The following is a 19,161-nucleotide window of genomic DNA, read 5'->3' on the forward strand; positions in this document are numbered from 1 at the left end:
GATGGTCACGTGGTGGTTATGCTGGGGGGCTGGGCGAGACAATGTGTAAAAAGCTGCGCATCACATAACCAAAAAGCAACTCAAAATACGCAGAAACCTCCGTCCCGCCCACAGCAGCCAGTAAGTGGTGAAGGCCTCCGAGGCGCGCAGTGCGATGATGCCACGCCCATTTGCCGCCCAACAACACAGTTACGTATTTCAGCTTGAATAAGAATACAGCCAGTGTTAGTGTGTGTGACTCCCTCCTCGCCGGGAGATGCGAAAAACAGGCTGCGGGCACAGCACGGCACGAGAGTCTGACAGAGTTGAGTTCATACATCACAATACTACTGTAAAATGAACTTACATTGAAAAATGTGACGTACGCCTGGTGCGTGCAGTGCAAGAGTGTAGACCCGGCCCTGCCAAGAAAGTGCCGGTGCTAAGCACCGGAAAGCACCGGCACAAATTAAGCCCTGTTTGCAACCCTGTCGGGTGCCATGACCAAGCGGAAAAGCAGAGGAGACTCGGTTGTTCACAACAATCTGCGCCAGTGGCTCAGAATACAACAAGCGCACCCAAGATATAAACTCAGGGCCGGATCCGAACTTTGCTAAGACTGCCCACAAATATGGCCACTCGACCGTGTCGAACGCCATGGTGGCGTCGCTAGAGGCAATCACCGCAGGTTCCTGCAGTATGTGGGCTCTTGCTATGACTCCATGCAGTCTACGTAGATTCAGCGCGGTGTTTCTATGCGGTAGAAACCCCGATTGGTCAGCGTGAATAAGTCCGCTCACCACCTTAACCAGCCTATTAGATAGGAGTTTAGCCAAGATTTTAGGCTCTGCGTTCAGCAGTGAGATCGGTCTATAGGAGGCGCAGGCAGTTTTAGGCTTACCCACCTTATGGATCACTGCCACTGTGGTGATTCTCTGGTCCAAGGGTAGGGTACCGCTTTCGCGAGCTTCAGCAAACATGCTGTTAACATATGGGGCAAGCTTGTCAGGTCTGAGCTTATAAAGTTCAATAGGAATTCCATTAGGCCCCAACGCTTTCCCTGATTTTAAAGAGCGGATAGCTTGGGCTATTTCATTGGGGCTAAAGGGGCTATCCATGAATTTGCGGTCCTCCTCGGACAGGCAGGGAAGTTGTATGTCTCTAAGCAACAAATGTGAATCTTCCTCTGGTCTATCTGAAACTGAGATGTAAACCTTTTGAAAATGTGTCGCAAAGCTATTGACTATGGCCTGCGGATCTGTAAGTGTAACACCATCATCTGTGACAATCTCAGGGACTACCCGAGAGGCCCAGTCTTTTTTATCCAGCCAGGCAATGAGTTTCCCCGCCTTGTCCCCGAGGTCATAGATTCTACCCTGTTGTTTCCTGCCAAGCGCCGTTGCCCTGTCCGTAACCAAAGATCGATAATCATACTGTTTAAGGCTTAGCAGATGTAAACCAGCCTGTGTCACCCCATCCTCTAACTCCTCCTCCAACCGCTTTATTTTGTTTTCGATAGCAGCCACCTCCCTATTCCTCTCCTTCCTGACACCCGCAATCAATGAAAGCGCTTGACCTCTAACAACTGTTTTGAAGGCTTCCCAAAGGGTAACTGCAGAGGAGACAGATCCTACATTATCAACAAAGTAGCACTCAAGAGCCTGGACAAGGTCCTTACGAAGCTTTGGGTCCCGGAGATACCATGGGTTAATGGGGGCTACTCTACCTGTCGAACCCGGCGCAATGCAAAGCCGAAACCAGAGTGGTAAATGATCGGATATACCCCGGGCGAGATGGGCCACCTCGGTCATATAAGAAGCCTGCGCCGCCGGGACCAAGCAGTAGTCCAAACGAGAGAGGCTTCCGTGAGCTCCAGAATGAAAAGTATATTGTTTCTGGTCTGGATGGAGAAGTCTCCATCCATCCTCCAGACCCATAGCATTCGGAAAGTCAGGCAGCCACTGGCCACAACGTCCAAGATCACGTGGGGGATGTCTGTCTATAGTTCCGGACATTACTGCGTTAAAGTCCCCCCCCCCAATGCCAGCAGTCCAGAAGGCAACTCGAGCAAAAGTTTACCCAGCGAGGCAAAGGAGGAGGACTGTAAACCTGGGGGGACATAGACAGATATAAGAGTAAGAATGTGTCCCTCCCAATGGCCCGTGATGCCTACGTACCTGCCTCTGTCATCTGTCCAAACTGAATCTACGGCTAGTGGGAGTTTCCTCCGAGCCAGAATGCCCACCCCCGTGAGTCTGAGGTGAATCCCGCGTGTGCCAACAGAGTGTAACCCATTCTATGTAAAGCTTTATATATATTACCGATTAAGTGAGTTTCCTGAAGCAGTACCACATCGGGCGCATGGCGTTTTAGGTACTGCAAAACCACACTGCGTTTTATCCGGTCCCCCAGCGCATTCACATTCCAGCTCAATACCTTTAGTTCCTTACACCCCATCATCCCAAGTGAAGGAAGGTCGACAACACTCTGTATTTTGCAAAATGAACCCAGATAGGACAATGATGCTATAAACCAAATAACAAACGAAAGAAACAAACCACACTCCTCAACTACCCCCCACCCTGTTGCCCTGCCGACTAGGCTTCAAACTGCCCATTGAAAAAGCAGAGTGCCTGTCGCCCTAAGTATTCAAAAGAAAGAACAAAGAAAAAGGTTATGAGGGGAAAGTCAACGGAGCCCTCGGTCGGGCCACAAACACAATGTTACATAAGCCCGCTAAGTGCATTCATCACCAAAGAATGTCAAACTCTGCACCCAAAGCAAATACAGTTCCCTCCCCCTGGCACATACAGGTAAATGTTCAAATAAAAACAAGGTCACGACTCAACACTCTCCCCTCGCTCCCGGGATCCATTGTCCGGTGGGACCAGGTTTTCGAGCCAGTCCGCCGCTACCTCAGGCTGATCAAAGAACCACACCTTATCATTAGCCACTACTCGGAGACGAGCAGGGAATAACATGGAGTACTTTATGCTTCGCCCTCGCAGGTCCCGTTACACAGATAGAAAGGTCTTTCGCTGCCTCTGCACCCTCTGCGTGAAATCGGGAAAGAAGGAAATTGCAGCATTTTCATGTTTAAGGGGGCCATTAGTTCTCGAGCACTGAAGAATAGCATCCCTGTCGCGAAAATTGAGGACTCTGGCCAGTATGGGCCGTGGAGGCGCTCCCGGCCTGGGGCGACCCCCGGGGACCCGATGGGCCCGTTCGATAAAAAAAGAATTTACTCAGGCCCCTCGGTTGGAGAGGTTTAAGAATCAAGTCTTCCACAAATAGGTCAGGGGCCGGATCTTTCAGTTTTTCCAGGACGCCTATAATGCGCAGGTTGTTGCGGCGAAGGCGACCTTCGTAATCGTCCAGTTTAAGTTCAAACATTTCCCGGGAGTCTGGCATTTCACCGACCTCCTTTTGCAATTGAGAAACATCCTCCACAAGACTGTCGGTGGTGAGTTCCACCTGTTTCACCTTCTCATTTAGCTTCCCCATATCTGTCCGGATAAGGCTGATTTCTATAGCCATCGAGTCCATTTCGTGTTCCAGAGAGGTCTTCACTTCAGAAATGGCGTCTATCACATCTTTGAGGGACAGTTCCGGGTTGTCCCCAGCCGATGCCCCTCCCGACGAGCTCTCTGATAATCGTCCCTTAGTGGCATCTTTAGGGACAGTGTATTTGTCCAACTTGTTTGATTGGACTGGCTTGTGTCCCTGGTGCTAGTAGTTTTGTTCCGCTCCATGGTGCGACAGATTACCAATCGGACATTCGGAGTCTCTTAGCAGGGGAAAAGACCAAAAGTTAGTGGGAAGCGGACCAGCACTTATAGGCCCTCAGGCGTAGGCCGGAGCGCTATAGCACGGAGGTTCCGACAAGAGAAAATGGCCAACTGACTTTCAAAACTCCTCTCCCCTCCACTCCTCAAGTCTGCAACGATATTTATGTTGAGCACTCCGAACAGCCCTACTGCCCACTGTGCCCCAGGGTCTGCTACAGGACGCACATGCGATCGTCAGGGAAGGGGAGACGGCTGCCAAAGTCACGGACGGTGTGCCCTTCACTCCATCCAAAATGGCCACTCCAAGACAAAGGAAAATGCTGAGTCATGAACAAGAAGGGAGGGAAGGGAGAGGGAAAAGACCTGTCTCTGATGCTCGGGAACCGCTGCGAATAGCCATAATGTATCCGGCGCGCTGGATTCGTGCAAAGTCGCTGTTTCGACATCCGTCGCAGACAGACGGTCTAGAGTGACTCAGTAAGCAAGCCGCCCACAATGACTTCAGCTCCGATGATGGCGTCTCATCTGGGTAGTTCACCGATACCCAGTGGAGTCCAGAGGTGGCTGTATCAGACGGCTGGACTAGTGCATGGCCCACTGTAGCACCTCTCCGAGTCCGGTCTTGCCCCACCGGCCAACTGGAAGTCCTCTGAAATCCGGATTAGCACTTCGCTGCGAGTTCTGGCATAGGGGCCCGTCTGTCGTCGACTATATCTCGGTGACACCACAGCTCTGACGACCGCAAGTTGCCCCTAGTTCTTCTTCGGCGGTTCCCACACCTGATCAGCTTCAGGGGGGACACTGTGAACCCAAGATAAGTATGTCAGGATAGTTGCGGGCTCAACGACCTCGGAACTCCGAGACTACTCGGCCATCTCGGTTCGGTCTTGGCCACGCCCATGGAAATATCACACTGTTGATACACACGGATCTACTATTGAACCCTTATCAGACACTTTTTTCTAGTCCAAACTGCACTGCGACATTTAATGTGATTCATATGTTTGTGTAATTGTAATAGATGTAACCAATGGAAGGAAAATAAAACTTAATAAAATGTGTTTAAAGAAAAAAAAAAGTGGCCCACTGCTTGAGCCGCGTGCAGTCACAATGTATTTGTCTCATATATGTGCCGAGCTCATACTGGCATAAACAAGCGTTGTTAGTTTGTCAGTTGGGCTTTAAGTGAGTCGGATCTTTCTAGTACCTTGTCCCACAGTAATTAAAACTGACTTTGAAACGGGTCCCTACCAGGGTCCCTGTTCTTAAATTTACAGACTAAACACCTATCATTTGCTGGGGGTGAATGGTTGAAATGTTTCAGCACTCTATCCATCTTGTGTTTGGTATGTGAATCCATTATCTAGGCAAAGAAGTACTTAAAAAGTAATTTAAAATAACCCGAGGATAGAGGGCATCGACTTCGGGCGCGAACCCCATCCTATCAGTTTATATGCGGACGATGTCATAGCCACTCTACACAGCCCTGATACTTCTATACCTGCCTTCATGGAGGAACTTGACTCATTTGGGGCTGTCTCAGGCTTCCGCATTAATATCGCAAAATCCCTCATCTTACCTCTAGGCAAACATGCGCGCCCGCAGGCCCCGGCATTGGGTCACCACAGCGGCCTACAAGTGGCCGACCGGATACCATACCTAGGTATCACCCTGACTCCCTCAACGGACCTCACGGTCTCCACTAATTACGCAACTCTCCACGCCCAGATACGATCAGACCTGACGAGATGGTCCAAACAACCTCTTTCTCTGCTGGGGAGAGTGGCGGCTGTAAAAATGTCAGTCCTGCCGCGGATTTTATATTTGTTTCAAACAATCCCGATTATGCCCCCAAAAGGCACATTGAAAACCCTACAAGACTTACTGTCTGGCTTTATTTGGGAAGGGAAGAGAGCCCGACTTCACAAATTGCTTACATACAGGAGCATGGACGAAGGCGGTCTCGGAATCCCGGACTTAGTGCGATATTTCCAGGCATCCCAACTCCGGTACCTGGTGGAGTGGTACAGACCCGAATCGGAGAAGAGATGGCTCTTCCAAGATAGAGCTATGGCGCAATCGCCACTGTGGCGGGTTCCATTCCTGGCTAAACACCACAGGCCTAGATACATGTCACGGTCCCCCATCACTCGCACGACCCTACAGGTGTGGAATCGGGTAGCACTTAAACGCGGGCTGACTACTTTCCCTTCCCCTTTCACTCCCCTGCTGGACAACCCTGACTTCCCCCCAGGTGAGGGCCCGGGCGCATTTTCCCAGTGGCGGAGCTCGGCATGCCGAGCTGCGGGTCACCTTTTTGACCTGAACGGATTTCTTTCCTTCGACGACATTAAACAAGGATACGGGATAGAACACCCCCACTTCTTCCAATACCTTCAGCTCCGACACTGGCTCACTGACCCGAACGTCATCACCCTAGTAGGCCGCCCCATGACGGACTTCGAGAAGTGGCTGCTTACTAAAACCACAGACAAGCGCCTCATCTCCGAACTCTATAAAATGCTTGCCCCTTCACCCTCTCAGGCTAAATCACCCGGTCAACGGCGTTGGGAGGCTGAACTTGGGAGAACTTTGTCATCCAAAGAATGGGGGTACATTTACTACAGAGCCTCACACACTACACGACACACCAAAGCGAGGGAAACTGCAGTCAAACTCGCCACATATTGGCACCTTACTCCAGTCCGATTACACCAAGGGAGCCCGAAGCGCAGCGACCTTTGCTGGAGAGGGTGCGGGGAACGAGGTACCCTAACTCACATCCTCTGGGAGTGCCTGGAGCTGGGAGACTTTTGGAAACAAGTCCTGGATGACATAGACTCCACTTTCGAAACTGAAGTCCCGAGACTCCCTGCATACACCGTGTTGGGCCTACCCAATGCCTTAATGTTTCCCCTCAAATCACTGCAAGGTCGACAGACGGGCATTGCTATGCAGGCAGCCACACAACATATCTTGTCACTGTGGGGCACTACGACTAAACCTACACACACGGGATGGCTCCACAAACTGTGGTTCACCCTTGGGATGGAGCGTATCCACGCCACTCTCACCAACATCACAGATGCCTTTCGCAAAACGTGGCTTCCATTGCTGACCCTCTTGTTTAAGGAGTTCAATGAAGTTACCTGCCCCAAATACCTTAGGGTTTTGCGTCTCACTAACACCACCGATGACTCCCGGTGACTTTACTCTTGGTCTCGTCACACTCCCGCGACATAATATAGATATCACTGACCTTCCTGGGCACACTGGTCGGGGCGGAGGGAGGGGGGATTTTGTGGGGAGGGGGTGGGGGTTTTTGGTTCGTGTTGTTTTTCTCATGTCAATCTTTTGCCCTTCCAAGCATGATGTCAAATCGCTCCTTGGGCATATCTTCATTGCTTATTCTGCTGCACAAGGGAAGACATGCTTGTCTGTCCCGCCCGCAATGTATGCTCTAAGCTTACTTTCCTCGCAGAGATGTCTTACTATATGCCTGTTTAAAATTTTCAATAAAAACACTCTTGAAACTAAAAAGTAATTTAAATGGTTCACTACCTAGCAATGCTAAAATTGCGTTGCAAACAAAGTAATGGGGCAGAACTGTGCTCTTAAAATCTCTTTCGCACAAAGAAAATTGATCATATATTACAGAAATTGCAAAGGCAAGCGTGAGATGAACAACGTGCGCTAATTATTATGACAGGTAAGAAAGAAAGGGAGTGCCAATCAGCATGGAAACCGGTCCAATGGTTTTATCTGAGATAACCAGAATTGAAGCCACTTTAGGTGTCAGGAGTTGGAATGGCGTAGTTGCAGGAATCGAATCCAAATAGTATCAAAAGAACGCAGTATACATTGCAATTAAATTCAAAATAAGGCATTCCGCGTGTGCCTTAGCTGCCGCCCCGAATCCGAACAGTCACTCGGACTTAATTACGCCCTTCACCCGTCTAAAGCCAGAGATATTTATGCAGTAATTACTTCTTTAAACCGGCTGCGGCGGGACCCTGCGACCTGGACCTACCATCACTCGCTCTCAACACCCGAGGTGAGGCCTTATCCAACCTGCCGCCTTCCTCAATCCTAAGTATAAAGGCACTGCATAGCACATGTTTAGTGTCAGAACCGTAACGAAACGTAACGTAGCTGAAAGAGCAAGGACAGCTTGGGTACCGTATCTTTTTACATTGCGGATATACATGCCGGATCTACAACCAATGAGCGCCTCGGTTGCTGTGTCTCGTAGTAGGATTGGCTGAGGGCTTCAGCGCAATGGCTGGTGAGTTTACAAAGTTGAGTTCCTCCCATTCGCAGACAAATCTCGAAATCTATTCAGTAGTGGGATTGGCTGTTTTACGACCCGGAAGTACTGACAATTATAGACTAATGTCACTTGTTAAAAATATTCAATAACGGGCGACAGGGATTAATCTGAGTACAGGACCATACTAGTAAGTAATGTACTGCTAGGTCCCTTAGTTGGAGGACGAGTCGGTTAGTTATGCTGAATGCATAGGCATGCTATCTTTTCTTGAATTAGGTCAGACGTTTGGAATAATTTGGATTGTAGTCGGTGCCACAACTCCAATGTATTTGTCTCCTATATGTGCTGAGCTCGTACCGGCCTAAACCAGCGTTGTTAGTTTGTCAATTGGGTTTAAGTGAGTCGGGACTTTCTAGTACCTTGTCCCATAGCAATTAACCCTACCTCTTTTAGTCTCCTGTTTATTTTTGTAACGTTCTATTTTGTAACATTTCTCTCATGTAAGGTAACTGTTCTATTGTACAGCGCTCTGACACCTTCCGGTAAAGTCTGTGCAAAATGCATTAAATAAATTAAAACTGACTTTGAAACGGGTCTCTACCAGACTATATTCATTTTCTTAACTTTACAGACTAAACACTTATCAATTTCGCAATAATCCTTCATTAACGTTTACTTTAATCTGCATTAGAGACGCAGCCTGTGTTTGTTAATATTTCACCTGCTTTACCTTATCTTGCATTCTCGCAGAGTATTTACTTTTTCCATACGGTGTGTTCTGGATTTTTTCGTTCATGCCACATATGCGACTTCTATAACGCGTACCGTGAACTGAGTCTGGGTGAGTGCAGGGAGCGGATGGGTGTTCGTGATTGGGCTCAGTTGAGACCTCTGGAGTGCTTACTGTGTCTGTCATTGGGTCATGCACCTATTAAGACTACATGCACATTCATTCCTTAGCCGCTCGACAGAGTAGACACACAGCAGTGGTCGCATATGTGCCCGTTCTAATTCCTTTTGCACGTAGATGAGGTATACGCAGCTATTGAGCGCAGGGTATAAGGTTGGGCAAACAGTGACGGAAAGTGACTTGAGAAGTTTTGACTCACACGTCCATACTTCTACAAGGATGCAACATTGCCAGAGTGAAAAGAGATGATGTGTAGGTTATGCAGATCGAAGATTCTAGAAAGCTGTTGTGAGAAAAAAAGTGCATATGTCTAAAAGAGGGAGAGAATGTATAGGACAGTGGTGTAAAAAGGGAGGGGAGAGTGACTAAAACACTTCGAAGACTACCTCTTACACAGATCTCAGTAATGTTTAATTTACAGACATATTTTCAAAATCGAAACATTTTTAATTGTCATTAGTCACAATATTGTTGTTTCTCGTTTATCTGATACTGTTAACAAGCATTGGGACAGCCAAGAGGTCTGGCTTCTTTTTGGTATATGATCGTTGTGTGTTGTGTTTTTGCAATAACGGAATACTTAAAAAGTGAAACAAAAACTGGCTAGGTCGCATGCTGAGTCCGACACAGGATTCTACTCTACATGTTTTAGGCAATGCCCTTAAATTATACAGGCTACACTTCTTGGAAAGACATACCAGTTAATCTTCTTTGGTTACTCCCACTTTAAAGACATTTCCATGTTTTTAATCTCGCTAAAACAATGTATATCTGGTTGTGGTAACAAGCTTTGAAATCCAGTGTAATAGAACAAACAGACCGTCTATGAAAGTTTATGGGGCCATCCGTTCTTCTTGACTGAGCTTATTTTCTGGAAATGCAGTAGGGGCTGAGCGTGGATTTATGGTCGGATCTTCTCTATTGTGTGGCCGACTTTCCACTGCCACTTCTCACGACACTTTTCTGCCTCCGAGACACTTTGTTTGTGCAGAGCCAGGATGTTTGTTTTTAAGGAGGGGGCGCCGAGTCAAGCAGTACATTCTTGACGTTTACATTCATACTAAACTCTTCTTAATCTGACCCTTAGTCTTTTGTAATGTTTGGTGGATTGGGGCCACACTCCTTTATTATGTGAGCCCATGCTGCAGACACACAGCGAACCCTGAATTCTACCGGTCATTACCTTTCCAAATACTTTTCATGTGGGAATTTTAAAAAGAGTATTTTTTAGTCTGAATTGCTCTAATCTTTACGGGGTGGGGTGAATCTTAATCGCATTGTTCGAATTTTACTTGACTCAGGACTACTGTAATTTTACTTGAAGTAGCGAGAGGAAACATTGCACTTTTCATATGCATATATGCATTTCACTTTCATTTGGGGGTAATACGAATTCTGATTTGGGGGTATTCCTGAATAACTTGAACCTGGGAGCAGAACGCCATTTTTCCTCTGACTCCTGGTGCTTAGCTGAGACACCATTTGGAGTGTGAGTGTAAAATTATGCATTCTGTTGGCGCTCCAACTGCAAGCCTCTATCCGCCCGGACCGTGTCCGGCGCATTCCATGCTGACCCCCCCCCCCCCAATCAGGTCAGTTTTTATTAGATAAAGTATTTGTTTTTTAACAGCAGCTAATGCCACCTATCGAAGTATTATCTCCCCTCGTGCAAGGCTTCTATTAGCTATGTTTGTGAGACATGTGGCTTAACCCTTAATGCAACGTGCACTGCAGCATTTACTCAAATTCTTCCCTGCGACCTTGTCGGAACCCCTCAGCTTCCTAGTAAAAGTAGGTCAGTGAATGTAATCTCCTTGAAAACATCTTTTAAAGCTAAAAGAGGTTTAAAATGTGCACATTGGGGGCTAATTTGAACTGAAGAAATTCCATGATGGCCGCCAAGAAACAACCAGCACTGCAGCATTCTAGTGTTGCTAATCTGAAGGCAGCGATAGAATGTTTGGCGAACATTCCCTCAGAATCTTGCATTTCACCATAAATTCCGGAGGAGTAAGAAGCCTTTTCCAGTTCTCGGCGCAAAAAGCTAGTCTGGGTAGTTCGTCATGTGTTCGGCGTTTAGTTTTCGTCGCATTAGAGTTTCTTGGTTCATGGAGAATAGTGTCTTAATTCTGAGTTGAGCAAGTAAGGTATTTATGTTATTCACAGACCATTAACTAGAGGGAGCGGCTCAGTTTTTCTAGGGAGTTACGCGTCTCGATTCCTGCTCATGTTCTCTTTTGTTTCTGGGATCATTTTCAGAGTCTGCACAAGCAGCGAGAGTAGATACCTCATTTTTTTCTCTCTCCAGATAATAAATCTGGCCATTAAAATCTTAGATTCAAAAAATGGATCTAGCGTACCTATGGAGTGTATGAAGTTAAAGCAGGGCAAGAGGCAATATATTCATAGTCTAACAAGACGATAGTTGTTGTAAATGAATACTTACCGGTCTCTAGGGTACCTGCTCTTTCATTTTCCAGTCCCCTTTTCGCGAAGACTTAATATTATATGGAAAACATGATAAAGAAAAAGAGTTAATATTAAACCAGAAAATTCCCTACCGTCACAGAAAAAAAGAAGTCTCAGAGTTTATATTAAAAGAAAAAACTACAGAAGCAGCATATCTCTACTTGGATGATTTCTATTAAGTATAGTAATAATAGAAGAGCTGCATTAGTCAAGTTTATTTGGGATATGAACTTAACCTTTGAACAAAAAGTTGTTTTTTCTATTACATTGTTCGTCAAAATATTGCGCTACAGAATAAAATGGAGTAAATGGTTGTTTACATACAATTATTTTACAGTTCTTTGTACTAGTTCCAAAAGTACTCACTAAAGGATTAAATTCAGCGTCTAGCGGAGTAAAACAAGAAAAGGAGAGGAATCAAAGAAAAACTTCGCTGTCTCTTCTCTCTCCCCAACCCCTTCCCCCCCCCCCCCCCCCCCTTTAAGTTCTTCCATCACTTTGAATATAATTGGATGACAGAGGAAATTGGAGAGGGGTACTGGGAACGTTCGTCTTTCTGCTTCTGTGCATTAAGTGGCAAAGCACCTGACAGAGTGAAGTTCCCACATAGTTTTTGCACCTGAGCAGAATGGCAGAAGGTTTAGATCCTAAAAAAGTAGGTGAAGTATTCGAGGGAATTCAAAAAGAATTTATGGTAGTCAGAGATGAGAACACAAATTTGAGACAATACATAATAATTTCTAGAAGGGAAACATCAGATTTAGCAATTAAGATGAATAGTTTAGTAGCAGAAGCCAGTTTTAAAATCCCCTCACCAAATGCAGATGGTTCCAGTGATACTGCAAACCCACTGCCCAAGGTCACTACTGAAGTTATTCACTCCTTGTCCCCAGTGAATTCATTAGCTCCTCCAGAGCGATTTATCGGAGATCCCCAGTAGGCACAGATATATCTAACCGAATGTGCTTGCCATTTTATGCACCGTCCTGCGTTTTTTCCAGACGGGTAGTCGCAAGTAGCCTTCATACTATCCTATCTAAGTGGAGACGCAGCGTCAAGGTCAATGTCAATGTCAATTAGTCTCCAGAAATGATCCCGTTTCGTACGACCTTGAATTCAAGAAGGATTTTCTCAGAATGTTTGATTGACGTAAAGCATCACAAGCAACTGGCAACGAGTTATTAGAAATAAGGCAAGGAAATCAAGACCTAATAGCTTGCCTAGCCCAGTTCAGGAAGCTGGTGTTAGAAACTGAATGTCCAAAAAATAAAAGGGCTGCAGCATTTTATCGACGCTTGAAGGATGAACTCAAAGATGTTCTTGCTCAAGTAACGAAAAGACCCACAGAAGTGTCAGCTTTGATAGAATTGGTCTTACAAATAGATTCTCGTCAAAATGAAAGAAGAGGAGAGAAGAAACAATATTTTCGTTCAAGCATACCAAGATTTGATCGAGTAAAGACTGTTTCTAAGCGAATTGAAGGTCAGCATGGTGCAGATCCCATGCAAAATTGAACTATCCGAGGACCACTGTCTCAGGAAGAGAAAGAAAAAAGAAAATTAAATAAGCAATGCCTCTACTGTGGTGTTAGTGGACATTTCGTCTGGAATTGTCCAAAGAAACCCAAGCAGTCCTCGAAGAAATACTTGCAGCACCATCAGTAGGAGGAGTCGGACTGATGAGTGCCGATTTGTACACAACTCCCAAGGATCACTTATTGGCTAACACCTTAAAATCCTCCTCTCCTCATCTGATTATGTCTATGTCACTTACGTTTAGAGAAAACCATTTCAATAGAATCTCTGTAATGGTAGATTCTGGTGCTATAGGCTACTTTTCTGATCTGAAATGTGCTGTAAGTATTGGTTTGAAGGCCCTCTGAAAAAAAAGTGTGGCGGTCTGAGAAATGGACGGAACAAATCTTTCGCCTGGACCTATTGTAAGTCACACTGAGTTACTATAATTAGAATCCACAGAAGGTCATTGTGAGACTCTGTGGTTCAATTTAATGGGCACCCGCAGTTCCAGCTGATTTTTGGGTTACCTAGGCTCACAGAGCACATCCCATGATCAATTGGAGTGCTCAATCAATTGTAATGGACTCAGAATTTTGTAAAGAGAATTGCTACAGGAACATTGAATCTCACCATAAGCTAACTCCTGCAGCTCTTCTATGTGAAAGAGGGGCCACAGTTTGTGTTATCCGTACTACAGAAATATCCCCGGAGTATACAGATTCCAAGATGTCTTTAGTGAGATTGAGGCGGAGAAGCTTCCTCCACACAGGACTTATGACTGTTAAATAGAGCTAAAACTTGGCTCCAGTCTACCCTGTAGCAGAATATACACCCTAACCGATAAGGAGAATCAACATTTGAAGGAATGTATCCAGAAATATCTAGACAATGCATTTATCCGACTCTCCCAATCACCACTGTCTTTGTCAATTTTCTTCATCCCTGTGAAGGAAGGCGAGTTGAGGACTTGCATTGATTATAGGGCCATCAATCGGATTACAGTAAAAAAAACATGTTCTTTGCCCTAATCTGTTGTGTTAAACTGGATAAAATGGCACGAATATGCCGAAACTAGATTTGAGAGGGGCCTATCATCGAATTCAAATTAGAGACGTTGACAAATGGAAAACAGCCTTCAGAATGAAGTATGGGCTTTACGAATATCGGGTGACGCCCTATGGGCTCTGCAATGCTCCAGCAGCTTTTCAACACATCATCAACAATGTTTTAAAAGAATACAGTGATCAGTGTGCGATAGTATGTATTGAAAACATCTTGATATACTCCGATTCAGAGGAGGACTATGAAAGACATATGAAAGGAGTATTGCAGAAGCTAAGAGAAAACAGCTTTTTTGTAAAATGGGAAAAATGTGCTTTCAATGTAAAATCGGTGGAATTCCTAGGATTTTTTCTGTCTCCTGCAGGAATAACTATGGATGAAGAAAAGATAAAAGCGGTTACAGATTGGAGGTCTCTGGGGTCAGTGAAGGAGGTACAAAGTTTTATAGGCTCTGCAAATTTTCACAGAAGATTTATCCAGGATTTCTCCAAGAAATGAATTCTCCTCAAACGCCTGTTAAGAAAAGGAATTCCCTTTGAATGGTGTAATGAAGCAGAAGGAGCGTTTACATCTTTTAAAAGAGATTTTACCACAGCCCCAATCCTGCTTCATGCAGATCCATCTGGGCCATTCTTTGTGGGGACAGATGCTTCAAATTTGGCCTTAGGAGGGGTATTGTCTCAAAGGCATAAGAAAACAGGACAATTGCATCCAGTGGCATTTCAATCATGAAAATTGACCCCAGCTGAGGTAAGTTATACCATCACGGAAAAGGAGTTGCGAGCAATAAAGGACGCCTTCAAGGAATGGAGGCACTACCTCATGGGAGCTAGACAGACAGTCACGGTTTACACTGATCATCGTAACTTGAAATTTTTCAAATCAGCAAGAAAGTTGACTTTCAAATAACTTTGATGGTCCTTGTATTTTGCCGATTTATGATTTTGTCATCACTTATCGACCCGGGACAAAGAATAGAAAAGCTGGTGCACTGTCTAGATTGTGCACAGATAACTTGCAGGAAGTGGTTGAAAACCAAAACCTCATCCCTGAATAAAACGTCATAGGAGCAGTGCTCAAAGAATCAATAGAAGAATCAGTACAGGAATCAATGAGCTAGAAAAAAATGAAAGAATCTGCTGGCCAAGAGCCTACAAGAGAAATTCAAGTAAACTTGCCATTCCTTGACGGTGCTCTATATCTAACAGTGCAGGCGTTGGTCCTTGTATTTTGCCGATTTATGATTTTGTCATCACTCATCGACCCGGGACAAAGAATAGAAAAGCTGGTGCACTGTCTAGATTGTTTAGTTTAGTTTAGTTTAAAGGAGCTTGTAGAGCGCCTGGTGACGCCTCCCGGCGTGTCCCCGCGCTGTGGAGAGAGTGAGTTTTGAGGAGAAGGGGAAACTATCACGGATTGAAGAGGCAAGTTTTCAATTTCTTCCTAAAGGAGGTCTCCTTCACCTCTACTCGGATGTCCATAGGCAGGAGGTTCCAGTGCTTCGCTGCCATTGTGCGGAAGGATCTGCCTCCCATTCTGGCCTTTTTTGGACCGTCAGTTCTGAGCAGACCTGTACCTTTGGATCTAAGGGTTCTGTTGGGATCATATGGCGAAGCCAGATCTGACATATAGGCAGGTGCCTTGTTATGGAGGATCTTGTGACACCATAGCAGAGCTTTGAAAATGATCCTCTTCTTGATAGGCAACCAATGGAGAGTTGCCAGAGAGGGTCGTGAAGGGGCTCTGCGGGCAGTCTTAATACTAGGCGTGCTGCCGAATTTTGTAGGACCTGTAATTTCTTTATATTTTTCTCTGAAGTGCCTAAGAGTAAAACATTCCCGTAATCAATCCGGGAAGTTATTAGTGCCTGCGTCATAGTCCGTCTGGAGTTGAGAGGCAACAAGTCAAGGGTACGGTTGAGAGTCTTCATCACTCCGAAGCACTTGCCTACAGTTCTCTTTATATGGCTATCAAAAGATAGCTTATTATCGACCCAGACTCATAAGTTCTTCGCCTCCCGACTGGGAGGGGGCAAAGGACCCAAACAGGTGGGCCACCATTCTTTAGTCCAGTTGGTCTCATTACCTCCAATGATGATGACCTCTGTTTTGGTTACGTTCAGTTTTAAACAGTGCTCTGTCATCCAAGAGGCCAGCTTGCTCATACAGTTGTTGAAGTTCGCAGCTTCCGTGGATGGGGCTTGCGTCAAAGATATTAAAAGTTGCGTATCGTCGGCGTAAGAGACAAGCTCCACGCCGAACGATTGCACCACCTCAGCCAGGGGGGCCATGTATAGATTAAACAGGGTGGGACTCAGGGCCGAGCCCTGAGGCACCCCCTGTTCAAGCCGTACACTGTCTGAGAGGGAAGTCCCTCTTTGGACTTGGAAGCTCCTATCGATCAGAAAGGCTTTCAGCCATCCTAGTGCCCTGTTGGTTACTCCGGCTTTGTTTAGACACTGTAGCAAGATGGAGTGTGCTACAGTGTCAAACGCGGCACTGAGGTCCAGCATGATGAGGGCCATGATCTTGCCCTTGTCTGCTCCCTCTCGTAGGGTTTCAGTGGCCCTGAGGAGAGCCGTTTCCGTTGAGAAGTTGGATCTGAAGCCCGATTGGGATTTATGGAAAACATCGTGTTCTTCTAGATGTTCCATGAGTTGGATGTTGGCAATTTTCTCGGCTAGCTTAGCTAAGTATGGTAGCAGGGAGATTGGCCGGAGGTTGTCCAAAATGTCTTGGCTGACATTCGGCTTTTTCTTGATCGGTAGTACAACTGCCTGGTTCCAGTCTGCCGGCAGGCAGGCTGTGGAGAATGATATCTGAAGTAGATGTCTATAATGAGGTTCTAGAGCAGGGAAGGCTTCAGCTAAGATTTTTGGAGGCGCCGGGTCTCGGGGAGAACCCGATTTGATTTTATTACATAATTTAGACAGGACTTCGTACAAGGGAACTTCAAAAGATTTGAGGCACTTTAGAGTCTTAATAAGACTGTCATTTTCTATGAAGTCAGAAGCCGACTCTACATGATTGGCGAAGCTTTTATATATTTTGTTAATTTTCCCTGAGAAGTACTGTGCAACTTCATTACATGATTCCACAGAATCATTTTGAGTGGAGGAGTTAGTATCCACTACTGATATTTCTTTATAAATCTGGAATAATTCCTTCGAGGAATTGCCTGCTTCCATGATACGGGAATGATAGTGCTCTGCCTTAGCCGAACGTACAGATTTGTAATACGCTCTTTGAGAGTTTTTATACTTCATTTTAGTTTCTGCACAGAAATTCTGGCGCCAGGCTCTCTCAAGATTTTTGCAGGTTGTTTTCATGGTCTGCAGTTCTTGGCTGAACCAGGGAGCAGCTTTTTTTAGTCTCCTGGCCTTGGTCATGATACGACTGGGGGCAGTAATATCGAGGGCCTTGATTACGATATTGTTTAGGTTGTTCATGCTGCTTCACAGTCTTCCCCTTTAGGAGGGCCCTCCTCCTGGGTAATTTTAATAAAAGAATCTATAGAAAAGCTCTTCCATTTTCTACGTTTATACCGCAGAGATTGGTGTTGGAAATGCTCTCTTCTGTCCACTTGAATCGTGATCGGGATAATGTAGTGATCCGACCAAGGTATGGGTATAGGCTCTAAGGTGTTAACTCCCTGCCAGTTACTAAAGATAGGATCCAGTAGGTGACCTAATTGATGAGACGGTTCTTTGTTCTTCATTTCAAGTTGAACCGAAAGAAGCTCCGTTTGAATCTCAGAGGCATCATTATCTAGTGGATCTTCAAAATGAGCATTGAGATCACCTAGCACTAGAAGTCTAGATTTTCTAAGTGCTAAGTGGGTGATGGCTTCCATTAGAGTAGAAGTAAAATCATACATTCTGCCAGGTGGGCGATAAATCAGGATTCCCGATACGGAGTGGTTAGGGCCGATATTAATTGTGAAGGATCCAGCTTACTGTGATCGATCTGTATAGGAGCTAAGGAGCAGACTAGAGGGGCTTTCGTGGCTATGGCAATACCTCCCCCCTTCCGTCTTTTCTATCTAATCTAGAGAGGGAGTAGCCGTGGGGCATGGCCTGGATAATGTCAGGGTCTGAGTACTCATCTAACCAGGTCTCCGTCAAGAATAGAATGTTAAGATTTTGATCCTCGAGTAGATGAAATATTTCGAGGGCATGCTTGCGGAGAGATCTACAATTAAGTAGAGCTGCTTTCACGGAGTGACCCGTGCTTGTTGTAGGACTGTGAGTCATGGGTTCAAAGCTACAACCTGTACATTTACTTAGCGACTGGGCGGTCATGGCGTGCTTACAAGCTGCAGGCATGTCAGGTTGGAGATCGAGCAAAGCAGGTCTGCCATACCTTATAGTGGTTGGTGTAGATGAACCAGGGTCTGTGGCCCCAAGCCCCGTTCGGCCGCGGACGGGCGCAGACGGACTTGCCTTAGGCGCGCCCGCTGCGCTTCCGGGGGAAGCACATTTTTATAGAATGAAGGGGGCGTGGCCTAAGGGTGGTGGGCGTGGCCGCAGTGCTTGCAGTCAATGGCGTCAGCCGTGGAAAGTTTCCCCTCTCAGCGCTAAGGTCCGCTGCACTGGGGATACACTGGGCGAGTGGCAGGTAGGATTTGCTTTTAATCAACACAGTATCACACAATTGTTAAAAGTATTAAAAACACAAGCAGTCTTCACGAAGAATCTCCCGGCTTTCCGCCTCAGGAGCTCACCAGTTCTCAATTGTGCACAGATAACTTGCAGGAAGTGGTTGAAAACCAAAACCTCATCCCTGAATAAAACGTCATAGGAGCAGTGCTCAAAGAATCAATAGAAGAATCAGTACAGGAATCAATGAGCTAGAAAAAAATGAAAGAATCTGCTGGCCAAGAGCCTACAAGAGAAATTCAAGTAAACTTGCCATTCCTTGACGGTCCTCTATATCTAACAGTGCAGGCGTTGCAGGAAAAGTTCTTAAAAGAGTGTCATGATAATCTGCTAGCTGGACATAAAGACCCTCAGAAAACTGAAGACCTGGTGAAACGCAGATTCTGGTAGCCCAAGATGACAAAGGATATCTGTCGGTATGTGGCTACTTGTGAGGTTTGCGCTTGGTGAGAATCTGAAAGACATTCCCATAAGGGGTAGTTACAATCATTTCTCAATCCACCCCATCC

The 19,161-nt window shown here is 45.9% G+C and overlaps 1 protein-coding gene across 2 annotated transcripts in view; it reads left to right on the forward strand.

Moving 5' to 3' along the window:
• The first annotated feature begins 8,129 nt into the window (after window positions 1-8,129).
• CCAR1 (cell division cycle and apoptosis regulator 1) overlaps window positions 8,130-19,161 on the forward strand; it is a 1,290,009-nt gene continuing 1,278,977 nt past the window's right edge. The window contains exon 1 of one of the 2 annotated variants that reach the window (XM_086922386.1): window positions 8,130-8,224. The gene's annotated coding sequence lies outside the window, so the exon portion shown is untranslated. The remainder of the gene's footprint in view (window positions 8,225-19,161) is intronic. The other variant, XM_086922387.1, reaches the window with a different exon arrangement.

This window comes from Lissotriton vulgaris, chromosome 5, assembly GCF_964263255.1.
Source record: "Lissotriton vulgaris chromosome 5, aLisVul1.2, whole genome shotgun sequence".
Taxonomy (NCBI): Eukaryota; Metazoa; Chordata; class Amphibia; order Caudata; family Salamandridae; genus Lissotriton; species Lissotriton vulgaris.